The following is a 19,564-nucleotide window of genomic DNA, read 5'->3' on the forward strand; positions in this document are numbered from 1 at the left end:
CAAGCAAAGTACAAGTAAGTGACATTTACAGCATCTTTTCTGCTGCTTTTTCCTCAGCCCATACCTAGGGCTTCATGTGGAATTCTCTATGATCATTCACTGAGGAGAAAAAAAAATATCCCATCCTGGCTTACATATATTCACGTTTTACAACCAGAAGGCTTACAGTTCTATTCAGCCAGAAGAACAGATCAGAGGCTTAATTTTGAACAAATTGAGTTTGAGACATGTATTATTCATCCAAGTGGTGATGTCTTCAGTTGGATACATGAGTCTGGATTTTTGGGAGTAGGATCAGGCTACAGCTCCATTTAGAGGTGATCCTGAAAGGCAGTGAAAGAGAGAACCCCTCCTACCCCCATCAATTAAATTTTAAGCAGGTCATTGCGTTGTTCACTTGGCTTAGAAAAAGAGGTGACAAGGTAAATATGTACACTGATACACGGACAATAACTCATAGTTTTGATGAATGGTCAGAGACTTGGAAGTAAAATAATTGAAGAGTGGCTTACAAAGAGTTTTAGAAAAGCAGTATGAGGGCACATTTCTCAGAATGGGCCCGGAATGTTAGAATATTTATGTCCCATGAGAATGCTCACTGAAGATGCCCACTTCAGAGGAAGATCTCAATAATCAGGTAGACAAAATGTTCAATACTATAGATGAAACTCAGCCTCTTTTCCCATCCAACCAAGTATTTGCTGAGTGAGCTCATAAACACCTAGATTCAGTAACTGTCAACATTGTGTTACATTTGCTTTATTTCTTTTTCAGTTGCACTATTCATATACACATACACACACCTTTTTTTTTTTTTTTTGCTGTTCCTTTGAGGGTTAGTTGGAGACATCAGAGCACTTCCTTCCTAAATAATTCAACATGCATCAGTTATGATACATACACTATGTAACCACAATGCAATTTGCACACTTAGGATAATTCACATTGGTGTGTATATCCAGTCTATTTTTAAATTTCCTCAATTGTCCCAATAATGTTTTTATAGCTGTTTAAAAAAATTTGACACAGCAGCCAATCTAGGAATATGCATTGCACTTAGTAGTCATGTCTCTTAACATTCTGAAGTCTAGAATAGTTCCCCAGCTTCTTTGTTTTTACTTTATAGCATTGATAGTTTTAAAGAGTCCATGCCAGTTGTTGATAAATATCTTCTAAATGAATGCATAATAGTCTCCTCAAAATGTTTTTGCTTCCTGTACCTACAGCTCTGAGCTCTGATCATTTATTAGTCTGAGAAAGCAAGAGAAGAATGCTTCTACCAGGGAATACAACAGTAAATTAATCAAATTTGAAACTCAGACGCTTATCTGGTCATTTCAGGTCACTTTTAACACTGGTCCAATTGACAAAAAAAAAAAAGGGGGAATTATGATGGTTTATTGAGGTAATTGATTTGGGATATCGGGGAAAAAAGGATTGCTACTCCAAAATGGGGGCAGGAGTAGTATAGATGGAGACCAGGTGATCATTTGGAGCTCCTTCTGTTATTGACACATTCAGAGGTATAAGGTAATGGAAGACTACAGGAAATTATACAGACAGGACCACCAAAGGTTCAGATCTTTCAGGTATGAAGTATGAGTATCTGGTGAATATCTGGCTAAAGGCAATGAGAATGTGCAGTCTTCCTTTAAGAAGGAAGTTCATAAATATCTCCTGTGCTCTCATGACCATTTTCAGGAAGAAGAACTGTAGCATAGATCTGTATTTTCTCCCCGGCTGTGTCACATCAGAGAGTCAAAGGTTTCATAATGACTTTTTTTTTTTTAATTTTATTTATTTATTTAATTTAGCCTGTGTTGGGTCTTTGTTGCTGTGCACAGGCTTTCTCTAGTTGCGGCGAGTGGGGGGCTACTCTTCGTTGTGGTGCAGGAGTTTCTCACTGCGGTGGCTCCTCTTGTTGCAGAGCACGGGCTCTAGGTGTGCAGGCTTTGGTAGTTGTGGCTCGTGGGCTCTAGAGCGCAGGCTCAGTAGTTCTGGTGCGTGGGCTTAGTTGCTCCGTGGCATGTGGGATCTTCCCGGACCAGGGCTCGCTCGAACCCATGCCTCCTGCGTTGGCAGGTGGATTCTTAACCACTGCGCCACCAGGGAAGTCCTTCATAATGACTTTTTGACTCTACATCATCTGGCTCCTTCTGATCTCATATTCTATTACTCTCACCATCACCGGTTTTCTTCCTCAGGGCTTCAGTGCTTGCTGTTCCCCTTGTCTCAATTTTTCTTCCCCACATACCTGCATAACTCATATCTTATCTCATCTCATCATCTCTTTTAGGTCTTTATTCAATGTCAACTTCTCAACAAGGCCATCTTTGGTTACCCTGTCTAAATCTGCAACTCTATTGCTCTTCCATATGTTTCCTTCCCCCACCCCCCATTTTATTTTTCTTCTCATCACTATCTAAACGATATTTATTGCCTGTCACTCCTAATAGAAAGTTTGTTCACAGCTGTAACTCCAGTGTATAGAAGAGTGCACATGGTAAGTATTCAATAAACAATTGTTGGGACTTGTCTGGTGGTCCAGTGGTTAAGACTTCACCTTCCAACGCAGGGGTTGCAGGTTTGATCCCTGGTTCGGGAGCTAAGATCCCACATGCCTCGGGGCCAAAAAACCAAAACATAAAACAGAAGCAATATTGTAACAAATTCAATAAAGACTTTAAAAATGGTCCACATCAAAAAAAATCTTTTTTTAAAAAAATGAACAATTGTTGAGTTAAGTAATAAAGTATATATTTATCTTTTTAAATTATTTAAAAATATTTTCTCTCTGTTTCCCCACTATTTTATATTGGATGTGTAGTTGGTGTCTGTCTTTATAAGTTAGTCTAGAGGTTACAGAATATTGTGATGGGATAATGATAGGATTAAAGGAACTGTGGACTTGAAGTTGGATGAACTAATTCAATGGTTGGTAAACTTTTTCTGTAAATGGTCAGACAGGAAATATTTTTGGCTTTGTGAGACGTACAGTCTCTTGCCACTGTTCAACTTTGACACTGCAGAACTTAAGCAGCCACAGATTATGTGTAACAAATGGGAATGGCTGTGTTCCAATACAACTTTACTTACAAGAACAGCTTACAAAAAATTGTTTACCACCCCCTGCACCAACTGATGATGTCCCCATTTTGGGGAGATGGAGAACACGTTTTCAGTTGTTGAAGGATATATTGCAGTATATTGAGCAGAAGTAGTTAGTGGTATAAGAATGGGAAGAAGTATGTTTGCGTCTGTTGGGCAGTTACAAGAGTGAATTGCAGTGACATTTGCCTTTTTCTTTTTGGCTGCCTAGTATTTGAAGCTCTTTTGTATATATACAGGGCTTCCATCTTATATTAGAGAAGCTGACTATTCCAGATACTTGCTCTTCCAGCACGCTTTGCATTTATGGCACCAATCAGAGGCACTCTCCTAGAACATTTAGCAGGTGCTAGTGGTAATGAGACTATGAGAAACTCAGGGGAAATTGCTGAAAGATCAACTCCCTGGAGCAGAGTGGTAGAATTGTCTTTTGGTGACACAGTGTCTGGTGTTAATGGTATTGGTGGTGCAGGTTGTTGCAAATATTGCTTTGTGTAAGCAGGAATAGTGCCCTCACTGTACCAATTCGAGTTGTTGTTATGAGCATCACTTAAGGGTAGGTATCCCAGTGTCTGGTTCTCCAGTTCTCCAGTAGATTCTATAAGTTATCCAACATCTTTTCAATAAATTCCTTTTCTATTTGAATCAGCCAGAGTTGATTTCTATTGCCTAGAACTAATAACTCAGATTAAAATACATTCTTTCTACATTTACCAAATAATCCTTTGACACAGTCATGAAGCTCTTTTTATAAATGAGTATCAGCTAGATTAAGTAATTTTCCCTTGGGTTTTTCATTTCAATTAAGGTATTTTTTAGTTTCTAAAAGATCTAGTTGGTTTTCTTAATCTGCCTTAAAAAATAATATCTTATGGCCCTTTCCTACTATAGTTCCTTCCTGCATTTCTTTAAATAGCGCTAGATTTATGGTATCTAGAGTTTATGAATAGTACAACTCTCCTTCGCATCACTACTTTTCTTCAAAATGTCAACATGATAGCTCCAATTTAACTTGAGAGGTGCTATTTTAATTTGAGTACTTCAAAGATATTCTCATTACTTCACTACCAAGACACACACACACACACACACACACACGATCTGTCCTCTTATTAAACCAAATCTCTTCCAATACTTATTTAAAAATTCAGCTCCCTTTTTTCTAATTCCTTTTGTGCTTAATTTCTAAACTGCATAAATTATCAGGTTATTTTGTACTTCCACAATACTATTTGGGTAATATGGTCTTTTAAAGCAATTGTTTAATATATTTATTGATTGACTATATTGCCAGCTTTTGTACCCAGGGACAGTGTACTCAAGGACCTACATAGAGGTTGCTCAAAAATTATTTGTTGATTGACTTTTTCTGCCATCCACTAGGTAGTTCCTCCCACTGAGGACTCTATTTATTTATTTTTTTTTGAGGACTCTACTTAATATTCAAAATAGTAACAGGAAGGAGGCCCTGAATGGGAAAGAAATGTTGTGACCTAGTTCTAAACATAAACTATTAGATCATCTAAATATCTAGGGGTCTTCCTGTGGTCTGAAGCAGGTTATTACTACATTTGGCTCCTCAGAGCATAGAAATTTTCTCAAAGACCAGTAAAGGACTTCTAAATTCAGAGGGACTTTCCAGGCAGGGTGAAAATGAGATAATGAGCAGGGAGATATGAGATAATCTAGTTTAAAAGCCATTTGATAGCTTAAAATGCCTCTGACAGCTATTTGAGCAACAATGACTATAGCATCTCTGATTCTAGGAAGCCCTGTTATTAATGCATGTATGAATGTTTAACCAAACTGTATGACCTCTCTGTCTTCTTTTTAAGAATGGGGACTCTTGTAGCCTACATGAGTAAGCATAGGGTGTTCTGGAGAACTCTCTGAGCATATGGGGTCTTTCCTCACTGTTTTCACTTCCCTTGTAAGTAGAATGACCATATAGTTTATCTCCCAAATTGAGACAATTTTGATAATGAAGGAGACACTATTAATAATTACACTCAGACAACAGGCAAAAACTACCTCAGGCAAACTGGTTTGTATGGTCACATTATCTATGTCATCTCCTGCCAGTTTCATGCTATTCTAAGGCACAGTCCACTAAATGGGATGTTGTTTACTTGTCTCTATGTGGAAAAACCTCCTACTCACAGAGATTTAAGTTACTGGATAAATCTTCCATAAACCAACCCCACCCCCCAAATAAAATGCCCCAGGCTTGAGCCATTTATTTTGTAGTAGCATGCTTGAGGCCTCACCTAGATATTGAATGTTGCTTGATGCCACATAAATCATGCTGGGAAGTTTGGGAGTGGTGGTGAAAGGGAGTGAGAGTCTTTTGCTTCCATGCCAATAGTGCATGTGCAGTCTGCAGTTCAGATTGCCTTTTTTATATTTCCACAGTATGAGTTGTAGGCATGCTGGTTTCATTAGTTCAAGGACTGATTAAATTACTCATGGAACCTCTCCCCAGATCAGAATTCCTCTCCCCGTTCTTATTCAACATCATAATAGAAGTCCTAACAAGTGTAATAAGACAAGAAAAAGAATTAAAAGGTATACAGATGGGGAAGGAAAATAAAAGCATCTTTGTTCACAGATGACGTGATTGTTTATGTACAAAATCCCAAAGAATCAACAACCAAAAAATGCTTCTGAAACTAGTAAGCAACTATAGCAAGGTTGCAGGATACAAGGTTAATATACAAAAGCCAATTGTTTTCCTACATATTATCAAGGAATAATTGGATTTTGAACTTAAAAGCAAAACATCATTTATTTTGGCACAAATTGAGGGAGGGGGTGGAGAGAGAGAGAGGGAAATACTTAGGTGTAATCTAACTAAATATGTGTAAAATCTGTAAGAGGAAAGCTACATGTTCATGAATAGGAACACTCAATATCATTAAGATAAGTCACTTCTTCTCAACTTTATCTATAGATTTAATGCAATCCCAATCAAAATCCCAGAAAGTTGCTCTGTGGATATTGACAAACTTCCTCTAAAATTTATATGGGGAGGCAGAAGACTCAATAGCCAACCCAATACTGAAGAAGAAAAAAGTTTGAGGACTGACACTACCTGACTTTAAGACTTACTATAAAGCTACAGTAATCAAGACAGTGTGGTATTGATGAAAGAATAGACAAGTAGATCAACAGAAAAGTGTAGAGGTCCCAGAAATAGACCCACATATAGCCGATCTTTGATAAAGGAGCAAAGGCAATCCAAAAGAAAAAAGATAGTCTTTTCAATAAATGGTACAGGGAGGCTTCCCTGGTGGCGCAGCAGTTGAGAATCTGCCTGCCAATGCAGGGGACACGGGTTCGAGCCCTGGTCTGGGAAGATCCCACATGCCACGGAGCAACTAGGCCCGTGAGCCACAATTACTGAGCCTGCGCGTCTGGAGCCTGTGCTCCGCAACAAGAGAGACCACGATAGTGAGAGGCCCGTGCACCGCAATGAAGAATGGCCCCCTCTTGCCGCAACTGGAGAAAGCCCTCGCACAGAAACGAAGACCCAACACAGCCATAAGTAAATAAATAAATAAATAAAATTAAAAAAAAAAAAGTGTTGTAAAATAAATAAATAAATAAATAAATGGTATAGGAAAAACAGGACATTTACATGTAAAAATATGAATCTAGACACAGACATTACACCATTCACAAAAATTAACTCAAAATGGATCACAGGCTTAAATTTAAAATGTAAAACTATAAAACTTCTAGAAGATAACATAGGAGAAAATCTAGATGACCTTGGGTTTGGGGATGACTTTTTAGATACAACACCTAAAGCAGGATCCATGAAAGAAAAAACTGATAAGTTGGACTTCACTACAATTCAAGACTGTTCTGTGAAACACACTGTTAAGAGAATAAAAAGACAAGCCATCTGTTGGGAGAAAATATTTTCAAAACACATACCTGATAAAGAACTTGTACCCACACAAAGAACACTTAGGATTCAACAATAAGAAAACAAACAACCCAATTTAAATATGGGCAAAAGATCTGGACACCTCACCAAAGAAGATATACATATAAGAAGCATGTGTGAAGAGATTCTCAACATCATATATCACTAGGGAATTGCAAATTAAAACAACAATGAGGGCCTACTACATATCTATTGGAACGGCTAAAATTCCAGACACTGGCAACACCAAATGCTGACAAGGATGAGGAACAGCAGGAACTCTTATTTATTTCTGATGGGAATGCAGAATGGTACAGCCACTTTGGAAGACAGCTCCTCAGTTTGTTAAAAAGCTAAACATAATCTTACTATCTAATCCAGCAATAGTGCCCTAGGTATTTACCCAGATAAGCTGAAAATTCATGCCCATACAAGAACATATACACAAATGTTTACAGCAGTTTTATTCATAATTGCTAAAACTTGGAAGCAACCAAGATGTTATTTGATAGGTGAGTAGATAAACAAACTGTGGTACATCCATACACTGGGTTGTTATGCAGCGATAAAAAGAAATAAGCTATCAATCCACAAAAAGATATGAAAAACCTTAAATGTGCATTAAGTGAAAGAAGCCAGTGTGAAAAGGCTGCATACTGTATAATATCAACAATATGACATTCTAGAAAAGGCAAAACTGTAGAGACAGTAAAAAGATCAGCGGTTGCCAGTGATTTGGAGAGGGGAAAAAAGGAAGGATTGAATAGTTGGTGCAAAGGGGATTTTTATGGTGATGAAACTATTTGGTATGATACTGTAGTGCTGGATATATGACACTATGCATTTTTCAAAACCAAAAAAAAAACAACAACTGTACAACACAAAGAATGAACCCTAAAGGAAACCACAGACTTTAATAGTGCATCGATATTGGTTCATCAATTGTAACAATGTACTCCACTAATGCAAGATGTTAATAATAGGAGAAACTGTACGGGGATAGAGAGGCGGGTATTTGGGAACTCTCTGTATTTTCTGTACAATTTTTCTGTAAACTTAAAACTGTTCTAAAAATAAAGTATTTTAATTAAAAAGCAGGCATTAATTTTTACTAATAGTACAGTCTAAATCAATGTTGTGGGAGGAAATATGTCATTGATTAGTAATGCTTCACCCTACCCATATTTTAATGGGCTTTCATTTTTTTGTGTGGAGCAACATGCCATTTTTTTCTCTTCATATCGGCCTACTGGAACAAGAGGAGAGCTACGTTAGCCTTTGTTGGTGTCTCTCTCATGATTTTGGTTTGGATTAAATTCCTTTGATTCACTAGTCTCCCAGCAAAAAAAAAATGGGGAGTTCTCAGTAAAAGGGAGAACCTTTTTGCATATGCATCTAATTTTGCTCCCTCCTGAAACTTCACTAAAACTTAGTTAAAAAAAAATTTAAGGCCATAAACTGACAAGCTAGAAAACAGGAGAATAAACAAAATTAATGACATTTCGTATGCTATGAAGTGGATAGGTTGGTGGTTACTGAGAGGAGTCCAGTGAAAACGGACTCCTAAACTAGCAGGGGGAAAGCCAAGAACTAAACTGATTTGCATTGCAGAAATGCTTAAAAAACCGGGAATTAGCAGGACCAGGTTCCTCTGGAAATAGAAATAAAAGTAGGGAGAATGTTAAAAAAGGAATATTAGTTGAAAGGTAATGAAGAAACAGATAGCTAAATTTTATCTCTCACTCTATGCTGATGATTGATTATCTACTCCCTGCCTCCCACAAAAGACTAGAGACTTTTTCTTTGTAGAGGGTCTCTGATCTGAGGGTCATCAGTCACAGTTGAATGTGGAGTACTGTACCAAACATGGGAGAATGTGAGTGTGTGAGGCCTAAGTCCTCTTACCACAGTTGACTCCAAAATACTGGCAGTCAGGCCTAGACCTTCTAGGCAGGAGATTGGAAGATCCTTTTCTGGGGATCAGACCAGGAAATAAATAAAGCTAAAGATAACAATTAAGGGATTCCTTAACAAACAAATCAACCATATCATTTCACACTAGAACTCAGAGTTGACATGTTCAAAGCTTTCAATCAGCTTTTAGTGTCCTACTCTTAAATATGAGCAAAAAAGCAATTGAGTACCAGAAAGTTGAAGAAATCATATAATAGAAAGATAAAAACCAAAATGAATAAATACAAGAAAGAAAGTTTGAGGAGATAGCAACTAGGCAAGGAGAAAAAAACTTAAATACAAGAGAAGATATTACATTTATGAAACAAGATGCTACATAAAAATAATACTCAGATAGCAAAAATTATTCTTTGGAATGAAAATCATGGTAGCATAAATGAAAATTTCAACAGAAAGCTTGCAAGATCCAGTTGAGGAAATCTTTCAGAGAGTAGAGCAAAAAGAGCAAGAGCTAGGAAATTAGAGAGAAGGAAAAAAAAAAATCCAGAAAACAAGTCCAAGAGGTCCAACAACTGAATAATAGGAGTTCCAGACAGAGGGAAATAAGAAAACAATTGGGAAGGAATTAAGATGATTTACAAAGATTTCCCAGAACTGAAGCTCATGAGTTTTCAGATTGAAAGATCTCACTGAGTATATATGACCAGGGATGAAAAAAGATCATACCCAGGCACATGACCATGAATTTACACTGGAGACAAAGAGAAGATCCTATAAACTTCCAAAAAAAAAAAAAAAAAAAAAAAGGGAGGTCTCATACAAACGATCAAGAATCAGAATGTCTTTTGCTTTTTCAGAAGCAATACTAGAAGGCAGAAAGCAATGGTGAAATGGCCTCACAATCGTGAAGGAAAATTATTTCCAACCTAGAATTCTATACTCAGTATGCAAGTAGAGGGGGAAAAAAAAGGACGTTTTCAGACATGCAAGGTCTCAAAAAATTTGTTTCCCTTATATATATCCTTTCTCATGAACTTAATGAAGGTTGTGTTCCATCAAAACAGGACATCTGTTGTAGGAGAGAAGTGAAAGGAATCTCCAAGATGTTTGTCAAGGGAGATCCTAGGATGATAGTTATGCAACAAGTCCAAGCTGGAGTAGGTCAGAGGCCCTCGGACAGAAATATTTAGGAAAATGAAATTAATAGTATACATTAATAAATTTAAACACCTGACAGTTTGACTGAATTAAGGATTAGAAAATTAACTAAACTTAAATGGAAATTATTAACTCCAGAGAAAGCAAAACATTTTGCAAAAATGATCATAGTTGACTACTGTTCTGAAAACATATATACTCATAATAATATAAACACTATACACTTATCTAGTCAATATATTGTGATGATGAGGAATGGGAACTGACTGTGTGTGTATGTGTTTAATTGTGGTGGAGTGAGGGAAGACAACAGAGAATACCTACAACTGAAAGAACATGATATAGCGATACAAGCATGTTATTTAAAGTATGGAGGTACATATGAAGAAAATCACCTACAGTTGAAAGTCATTTTCTTTGGAAACAGTGGAAGGACTGAGGACTCTTCTTTGTTTTAAATATCTTGTAAAACTTGTTGACTTTTTTAAAAACAAGTACAAAACATTAATTGATAATCACAGCATTTCAGAGATATTATTTAGGACGCTGCAATAGTAATTTTTTTTTTTTTTTACCATGCCTTGCACATGGTGAGTACTCTCAATTGCACTGAATCTTTTAAAATGTGTCAGAAGTTGTTGTACCAAGTCATTACTAGGCTGTGATATCCTTGAGATCAGGGATTATTTCTTATACATTTTTATAGTTCCCTCAGGACATAGTGTGGGATCATTTGCATTTTACTTGTATTAATGTGTAGGATTTTGCATGTTTTAGTCTCATGAAGAACTACGTCAAATTCCTTCATATTCTTAGTTATAAACAATCCTGAGTTGAATGTTTAACTTTACAAATAGATCTATTATTTTCAGTACTGTGAATCTAAGTTCTGCATTGCAATCAAGAAATCAACCAACAAAAAAATTATTATGGGCAAGACAGATCACATAGTTCTTTATTAACAATATCACATTCTCTAGGAAAAGAATCTGAGAGGTTGCTCAAGGTCACCCAGAGAAATAGGCAGTACCATCTCTGCAAATCAAACTATTTGCCTAAGCCAAACTTTTGTGATAAACACACTTAGAGTAGGTGTGAGGGAAAAGTCAGAAGGGTTTATCCCACTTGAGATTAACAGGCAGTGTAGTTTCTCTTCAACTAAAGTGTTGATGGATAAAAGACAAAAATTGGTGTGTAAATTCAGCTTTCATTTTGTTGAAAGGGGATTAAAAATAGAAAGGAATTCTATTTAGGTTTAGACAGTGAAGACTGAGATATAGAAAGAACTTTCATAAAGGAGTGGGATTGAGATATTTTTTCCTACTGAAGAGTCCCAATTATGAAGCTGCCAAAATAAGTATCTTGCCTGCTTGCTTGTATTTCTGGTATCTTGATTAATCACATGGCTGTCCTACATCAGCAGTTTTTAATCTATAAATTAACAGCTCCAGAGAGTTAATATGAGATTATCCAGACACTATTTAAAGGGCCAGAGATCAAGGAAACAAAGGAGCCTCTTCATAGGGGGTATGTGAGTACTTTTCTAGTCCTTAGGTGCTTGGTAATTTCACAAAGTAGATATGGTATATTTGTCAAGCAAATCTCTTTCAACAGATTCTCCTCCTCTCCATTTGTTCCCTCTCATTATAAATGGAGCTTATATTCTATACCTCCATTAGGGGGCAGTTATTTTAAGTAGAACAATTCTACTACTTTCTGTTTCCTGTATTAATGGTTGTTTCCTGTATACAATCTTACCTTGGACATCTTAGGTTAAAAAAAAAAAACAACCCACAGAAGAGCATCCCCAGGACTTCAGGGACTATAAATATAATTCAGAAAACTTTTGAAAGAATGGCATTTAGGAAAGAGTAAGTGTAAGAAAACTGCATTAATAATTACCACTTAAAAATCTGCCATGCAGGGCTTCCCTGGTGGCACAGTGGTTGAGAATCTGCCTGCCAATGCGGGGGACACGAGTTCGAGCCCTGGTCTGGGAAGATCCCACATGCCACGGAGCAACTAAACCCATGCGCCACAACTACTGAAGACCGCGCGCCTAGAGCCCGTGCTCTGCAACAAGAGAAGCCACTGCAATGAGAAGCCCGCGCACCGCCATGAAGAGTAGCCCCCGCTCGCTGCAACTAGAGAAAGCCCACGAGCAGCGACGAAGACCCAACGCAGCCAAAAATAAATAAATAAAATAAATACATTTATAAAAAAAAAAATCTGCCATGCAGAAGATAACCACAAACTAAAAAGGACTCATCTATTAGCTTCTATAATTTTAAATTGATTTTCAGAGATATGTCTCCTAGATAAAAATCAAAGGAAGCACTCTGCATTTTTAGCACTAAATGCTGCAAGAGTAATTCAATAATAACACTTTGCTATACTTAACACTGTTCTATACTTTAAAAAATGCTTTTTCTTATATATATTTTGAAATAGATAGTGCAGGTATTATTATCATTTATAGATTGGGGAAACTGACACATGAGAATTTAAGTGATACCCTCAAGACTGCACAATTACACCATGAAAGGCAGGACCAGAATTCTTGGTCCATTGTTTTGTTGTTTACTATCAGTAGAAACTGTATCTTTGATTAAGTACAGGCATTCCCATTTTATAGTTCAGTATATGAAGACAAGACAAAAAATCTCAATGGGTTTGTTCCAGGTCATTCTGTAAGAGAAATGAAAAGCTACAAAAAATACATGAGCACTGACTTGAAATCCCTTGCTCAAATCACTTGATCACAGTAAACGTAAGAGTGAAGGCCAAAGGGTTATGCAGAACTCATTGTCCATTACTCTTCTTAAGGTTTGTCCTCGATAAAATGTTTCCATTCAAATCCATTTCTTCTTGGCAAACACTTGTCTCCTCTAGAAATATTAAAAACAAAAGAGAGAAAAAAATTTTCCTGGGTAAATAACGGAAAGGGAACCGTCCATTGTGGTGGACAAAAGTCAGAAGGATTAAATTTTTTACAACCTAAATATAGGATTATGTTTGTCACATAGTTGTAAAAGTTATCACAGGCGTAAACTATTTTGTGGCCAAGTAATTAAGATGGTATTACAGTAACATGCTGTTAATCTGACTTTTAAAGCTTAATTTTAAATCAAAGAAACTACTATATACCAAACGGTTGCCTTAGTGTTCTTAAATAAATAATATTAGAGAATTAAAAATAATTTGGATTCTGTAGTGGAAATTGGTCATTATTTGGGCCACCTAAACTGCTTTCCTATATTTAGAGAATTCCTCACCATGTAAATCTTGGTGGTGAGCAAAGATACCTCCCATAATGGAAGTGGAAGATGTCAGATAATCACTTTCTCTCCCTCCCTTGAAGCTGAGGTGAAGGCATGTGACCTAGGCTTTTCAATCAGACATCTGCTGGACTTTTGACTCAGCTCTGAAGATACAAGCAACAGTCTCTCTCCCTCTCTCTCTCTCTCTCTCTTAACCTACTGACAGGAAACATTTCTGCAATCTACAGTTTCCAATGTAGAGGTGGCCAAAGGGCAGACTGTGTGGTCTAGCGCCTGATGTCCGTGGTGCTGGCTGCGGTGGGGGGTTGGGGGGGTGGGTAGGGGGAGACCATCTTTTCACAGTTTGCCTAGCACTTACCCAGTTTTAGCATGGAAAACTCTGAATCTCTGGAAACCATTCAGCCCCAGGAAAACCAGGACGGTTGGTTATTCTAGCCAACTTCCTCGTCAGATCAGTTCTGTGGGTGGTTTATTCCTCCTGCTTAGCTTCAAGCCTAGTTTTTCAAGCCCTCCCAGCAATTCTGTAAGCCACCCAATATCATTTTTAAAGATTATGGAAGTATAACCCAATGTCCTTTTTTTTTTTTAACGTCTTTATTGGAGTATAATTGCTTTACAATGGTGTGTTAGTTTCTGCTTTATAACAAAGTGAATCAGTTATACATATACATATGTTCCCATATCTCTTCCCTCTTGCATCTCCCTCCCTCCCGCCCTCCCTATCCCACACCTCTAGGTGGTCACAAAGCACAGAGCTGATCTCCCTGTGCTATGCGGTTGCTTCCCACTAGCTATCTATTTTACGTTTGGTAGTGTATATATGTCCATGCCACTCTCTCTCTTTGTCACATCTTACCCTTCCCCCTCCCCATATCCTCAAGTCCATTCTCTAGTAGGTCTGTGTCTTTATTCCCGTCTTGTCACTAGGTTCTTCATGACCTTTTTTTTTTTTCCCTTAGATTCCATATATATGTGTTAGCATACTGTATTGGTTTTTCTCTTTCTGACTTACTTCACTCTGTATGACAGACTCTAACTCCATCCACCTCACTACAAATAACTCCATTTCGTTTATTTTCATGGCTGAGTAATATTCCATTGTATATATGTGCCACATCTTTATCCATTCATCCGATGATGGACACTTAGGTTGCTTCCATGTCCTGGCTATTGTAAATAGAACTGCAATGAACATTTTGGTACATGACTCTTTTTGAATTATGGTTTTCTCAGGGTATATGCCCAGTAGTGGGATTGCTGGGTCGTATGGTAGTTCTATTTTTAGTTTTTTAAGGAACCTCCATACTGTTCTCCATAGTGGCTGTATCAATTTACATTCCCACCAACAGTGCAAGAGTGTTCCCTTTTCTCCACACCCTCTCCAGCAGTTATTGTTTCTAGATTTTTTAATGATGGCCATTCTGACTGGTGTGAGATGATATCTCATTGTAGTTTTGATTTGCATTTCTCTAATGATTAATGATGTTGAGCATTCTTTCATGTGTCTGTTGGCAATCTGTATATCTTCTTTGGAGAAATGTCTATTTAGGTCTTCTGCCCATTTTTGGATTGGGTTGTTTGTTTTTTTGTTATTGAGCTGCATGAGCTGCTTGTAAATCTTGGAGATTAATCCTTTGTCAGTTGCTTCATTTGCAAATATTTTCTCCCATTCTGAGGGTTGTCTTTTGCTCTTGTTTATGGTTTCCTTTGCTGTGCAAAAGCTTTTAAGTTTCATTAGGTCCCATTTGTTTATTTTTGTTTTTATTTCCATTTCTCTAGGAGCTGGGTCAAAAAGGATCTTGCTGTGATTTATGACATAGAGTGTTCTGCCTATGTTTTCCTCTAAGAGTTTGATAGTGTCTGGCCTTGCATTTAGGTCTTTAATCCATTTTGAGTTTATTTTTGTGTATGGTGTTAGGGAGTGTTCTAATTTCGTACTTTTACATGTACCTGTCCAGTTTTCCCAGCACCACTTATTGAAGAGGCTGTCTTTTCTCCACTGTATATGCTACCCAATGTCCTTTTAATCCACTATTGATCTGCTGAAATCGGTGAGAGCTGGTCTCTATTACTGCTACCAAGAACCTTGACCAAAACAGACACTTTTGTGTGTCAGCAGTTTGGAAACCTGCATTTCATGATGACCCTATGAATCATATTGATTTGATTTGGCTCATAGGGTTATTACAGACACTATTTGATGTTAGTGATTTTTTTTTTAACATTTTGAAAAGTGCTGCAAAGGCATCAATAATGATTATTCTTACTGTATTTTTGAAATCCTGAGATGTTTCTGATGGTCGAGACTATTGTGAACCATTTTCTCTTGGTGATGAGATAAACAAACACTGACAGAAGTAAAGTTGCTGACAGAAAATATTTGAATTTCCCCACTCCCATCTCATCCCGTACCCCCAAATTTATGAATGCTTATTTCTCCAGATGAAGAATTTTTAAAGCCTCCCAAAATAGAAGCAAATGGTGACCTAAAAATATCTCTGCTCATTTATTCATTTATGGAGCATATATAAAAGTTCTTTGTCGTTTCTCCTGTTAGTTAGACATCCCTCCTGAACATATGCACTTCTCATTCAGCTTCACCTTCAGGACATCATACACCTGCACTCTGATTTTTCATCCTTTGGAGAGAAAACCTTCAGTGAGGATACTCCTGTTCATAAAATGGTCATTAAAATGTTATTATAGTGCTTACTTTGACAGCATATATACTAAAATTGGAATGATACAGAGAAGATTAGCATGGCCCCTGTGTGAGGATGACATGTAAATTTGTGAAGCATTCCATATTTTTTAGACTTATCATAGTGACCATTTCAATATATATGAATATATATAATTACTATTTTGTACACCTGAAAGTAATATGATATTGTATATCAATTATACTTCAATTAAAATGTTATTACATAAACAGTACATCTTTATTAAAGAAAAATAGAAGATACAAGAAGACAAATAGAATAGGCATCTATAATTCTGTCACTGAGAACATTTTGGTATTTTTCTTTTTTTGTAAGCATTCATGTCTACAGCTATAGAATTTTTTAAAATTTGAGAGGTCAAACTATACATACTATTTCAGAACCTACTTTATTATTATGAATTTCTTCCCATGTATATGCATATAGATATTTTAAATGACTGCACATTTTACAATGTATAGAGGTATCATCACATTCATTAATTAACTCTTGGACATTTTCAGCTTTGTAAACAATACTATTAAAATTATATATCTATCCTTGAACATTTTTCTGATTATTTCCCAAAAATAAATATTAGAAGTAGAATTTTTATATCAGATGCTCTGCTCATTTTTGAGATTTTTCTTATATTTTTCCAAAGTGCTTCCCAGAAAAGTCCTGGCTTTTATGCTCCTCCTAGTCATCTGTGAGACTACATACTTCTACCCTCAACAACACTGAGCATTATCATTTTTAAAAATTTTTATTTATTTACTTTTGGCTGTGTTGGGTCTTCGTTGCTGCGTGCAGGCTTTCTCTAGTTGCGGCGAGCAGGGGCTACTCTTTGTTGCAGTATGCGGGCTTCTCATTGCGGTGGCTTCTCTTGTTGCTGAGCACAGGCTCCAGGCACGCGGGCTCAGTAGTTGTAGCACACGGGCTTAGTTGCTCCGCGGCACGTGGGATCTTCCCAGACCAGGGCTCGAACCTGTGTCCCCTGCATTGGCAGGCGGATTCTTAACCACTGCGCCACCAGGGATGTCCCTGAGCACTATCATTTTAAAAAATTTTTGTTAATTTGATAAACAGATTATCTCATTTCTTCTTTTTAAAACTATCTGCTCCTATCAAGATGCCCATTTTCCTCAACGTGAATGTATGATATTAATCACTTCATTCTGTCATGAAATGCAAAGAAGTAAACTCAAATTCTGAAAATGTATCATCCGCTCCAAGAACTGTCATTATTTCTTTTGTCACCATCACCCAGTTATTTGATTTTCACAAATTACTTCCTCCCTGAAGTAGGTTTCTAGTTGACTTTCACTCTTTTATTCCCTTCTCAAGTCCTTAGATTTTTAAAATTTATTTTCTCTTATCCTATGAAGTACACTACTTTAAATACAGGCCCTTAGGAGTTTATACCTTGTATAGGAAGAAGTCAAGCAGGTAGTACCAAAATGCAATTAACCTAATCCATTTTCTCTTTAGGTTAAAAGTATTGTCTCCCTTTCAGAAAGGAAGAACATCTTTTGTCTTTTTCTTCTATTTGAGGACCATATAAACTGTTAAATAAAATAGTTACAATGCTGGTATTTGTCATAAGGTGGGAGTTTAGAGGAAGTATAATCAGTATCTTTGCAGCAGTATTTGCTGCCTGTTTCCCCAGCTACTTCACTGATTTTGCTGACCCTCACGTCCACTATTGCCTCAAAATCTATCATCACCCACTTCTAAAGCCTACCTGGTAGGCGTTGCTGGCTGCTGTTAATATCTGTCACACCAGAGAGAGGAGAATGGGCGAGAAACTCTTCAGGGGATCTTAGTTGGCTTCTATATGTTAGCTCTATTTTTAACTCTCTGCAATCAATGTTGATGACATTAGACATTTGCTTAATCTCAGTGCTGTCAGTCACCCTTTCTTTGGCTTATTCCTCTCACACCTTAGAGCCTTCTCCCAAACTACACCCTACGCTTAGAGTGACCATATGCTCTCTTTTTCTGGAGAGTCCCAATTTCAAATATTCTGTCGTATTGCCAAATCAGATGTCAGACCATATGCTTCATATTTTCTTTGGGGAAATATATTCACCTATCTATGCATCAGTTCCCTAAAAACTCTGCTCATCAGGATTTCTATTGGTTTTGCTAGACAGTTTATGGAAAATGTTATTAATCCAAAATGCAGCTCAGATTCCTTCAGAGCCTTCCTTCCTTAGATGTCGCTCATATGTGCTCCCAGAGCTCTCTATTCTTCCCTCTGCAGGGCACAACCCAAACCTCAGATTTTCCTCACCCACTCATTAGAATCGCCTTCCTTGGTATATTTGGGAAAATGAAGGGTAAGAGGTGTTGCACCACATCTATTATGGATTCACCCACATGCTCTCTGCTGCTGAGAAGGGCATTCTCTGTCCAATTAGAAAATACTCTTCATTTTTCTGCTGCTAATGGATTGTTTGAATCATAGATTATAGCCCACAGCCTCCTTCCCCTTCCTGATAGTCTGTGGATCTGAGTATCTCCTAGCAGCACATTTCCCCACCTTGCATGTTTCAATCTAGAATAATACCATGGAAAAGGCATGGGGGTTTTGGGTGCACTTTCTACTCTAAGTCCAGCTGCATCGTTTAGGATCTAGAAAGAACTTTGGTATTCTAAGGATTTAGGAGACAATCATCAGATAAGGCACACATATACACATTGATCTCCCAAGGACAAACGTCAATTTCCAGAGCAGAATTAAATAAAATTCTAGAAAATACAAACTAATCCTATATGACCAAAAGCAAATTAGAGGTTGATTAGGGCAGAGGTGGACAGGGAGAGGCAGGAGGGAGGGCTTAAAAAGCGGCAGTGAGAAAATTTAGGGTGGGGCTTCCCTGGTGGTGCAGTGGTTAAGAATCCGCCTGCCAATGCAGGATACACGGGTTCGAGGCCTGGTCCAGGAAGATCCCACATGCCACGGAGCAACTAAACCCATGCGCCACAACTACTGAGCCTGCCCTCTAGAGACTGCGAGCCACAACTACCGAAGGCTGCACACCTAGAGCCTGTGCACTGCAACAAGAGAAGCCACTGCAATGAGAAGCCCGTGCACCTCAAAGAAGGGTAGCCTAGCCCCTGCTCGCCACAACTAGAGAAAGCCTGCGCACAGCGATGAAGACCCAACACAGCCAAAAATAAATAAATTTATTAAAAATATATATATATATTAAAAAAAAGAAAATTTGGGGTGATGGATATGTTCATTATTTTGATCATGGTAATAGTTTAACAGGTAATAGTTTCATATATACATATGTCAAGAGGTATCAAATTGTGCACTTTAAATATGTACAATTCATTCTACATCATTTCAATCTTAATAAAGCTATTAAATTTTGGAGGAAAAAGAGTTAAAGGAGGCTGTCTCCATGCCCTCACAAAGGCCTAAAAGTCTTTCTTCCCCATAGGTGAAGGGTAAGACA

General features: G+C 37.4%; 1 protein-coding gene and 1 non-coding gene across 3 annotated transcripts in view; both read left to right on the top strand.

Moving 5' to 3' along the window:
• RABGAP1L (RAB GTPase activating protein 1 like) overlaps window positions 1-19,564 on the top strand; it is a 783,585-nt gene that overhangs the window by 73,400 nt on the left and 690,621 nt on the right. The gene's annotated exons all lie outside the window — the stretch shown is intronic.
• Window positions 16,098-16,204, top strand: LOC132355223 (U6 spliceosomal RNA). Its single transcript, XR_009499573.1, has one exon. It is a non-coding gene; the product is annotated as a U6 spliceosomal RNA (small nuclear RNA).

This window comes from Balaenoptera ricei, chromosome 1 (genome assembly GCF_028023285.1).
Source record: "Balaenoptera ricei isolate mBalRic1 chromosome 1, mBalRic1.hap2, whole genome shotgun sequence".
NCBI lineage: Eukaryota > Metazoa > Chordata > Mammalia > Artiodactyla > Balaenopteridae > Balaenoptera > Balaenoptera ricei.